The sequence below is a fragment of the Dreissena polymorpha genome, chromosome 2 (genome assembly GCF_020536995.1).
Source record: "Dreissena polymorpha isolate Duluth1 chromosome 2, UMN_Dpol_1.0, whole genome shotgun sequence".
Lineage (NCBI taxonomy): Eukaryota > Metazoa > Mollusca > Bivalvia > Myida > Dreissenidae > Dreissena > Dreissena polymorpha.
This window is the reverse complement of record NC_068356.1, coordinates 45,745,508-45,746,391: the sequence shown is the minus strand read 5'-3', so window position 1 is coordinate 45,746,391 and position 884 is coordinate 45,745,508. Positions and strand designations below refer to the sequence as shown.

The 884-nt window shown below is 32.8% G+C and overlaps 1 non-coding gene across 1 annotated transcript; it reads right to left on the bottom strand.

Moving 5' to 3' along the window:
* Positions 1–278: 278 nt before the first annotated feature.
* Trnai-uau (transfer RNA isoleucine (anticodon UAU)) lies at positions 279–378 on the bottom strand. The gene is made up of 2 exons: positions 341–378; positions 279–314 (listed from the first exon to the last, which is right to left on the bottom strand). It is a non-coding gene; the product is annotated as a tRNA-Ile (tRNA).
* Positions 379–884: the final 506 nt, after the last annotated feature.

The following is an 884-nucleotide window of genomic DNA, read 5'->3' as shown; positions in this document are numbered from 1 at the left end:
CACAATGTAGGAAACTTTTCATTACGATTAAAGAACTCCTATATAAAAGGTCATCACAGTATAAAGTGCAGTCTGTTTAATAATATAAAACGAGCATTTTGTATCTCGTTAAATCTATGTAACAATACCATATCCAGCGTTGAAATGTTGGCTTTTGTTATAAGAAATTATGATCGTTTATGTGTTAACTTTATTTTTCGAAATATGGTACGAAATATTCGTTGATTTTGAGTTGTATTGGCTTTAAACATGAACTTAAAAGCTGTATTAAAAGCTTCTGCTCCAGGTGAGGATCGAACTCACAGCCTCCGCATTTCCTAGCAAGGGGACGATACTTGTCTATAAGTACGGCGCGCTAACCAGTTGCGCCACTGGAGCAGGTAGGTAATAAATATTTTTGCCATATAAAATATACAATTATATATAATGCAAGATGCTTTGAATAAGAGAAACAATAGCAATTAATGCGAGTTAACAAAGAGTTAGTAACCCTAACTAAAAGTATTTGACATTGATATATCTTTATTGTGTACCACAAGCATCGAAACGCTATGTATACTGTGTATTACAATCCAAAGTGAACCTTGCGATTCAGCATGTTGAAATGACTCTTTGTTCGTTTAAGCCATTAAATATGTGAAAAATATGGAAATAGTTTGTATGTATAATTAACGCCTTTTAACAAGACACGAACCCGTATAAATCATGTTTACTGGATATACCCACTGAACTATTTTTTTAGTCGTAGTTCATATTTCAAACTTCCCTTTACGGCAACGGTGAATGTGTGCATGTTAAATAGTCTGACTAAAGATTAGGCGTGGTATATGTAAACATGTTTTTGTAAACAATTTAACGACTTCACTCTTAATTACACTTATAAT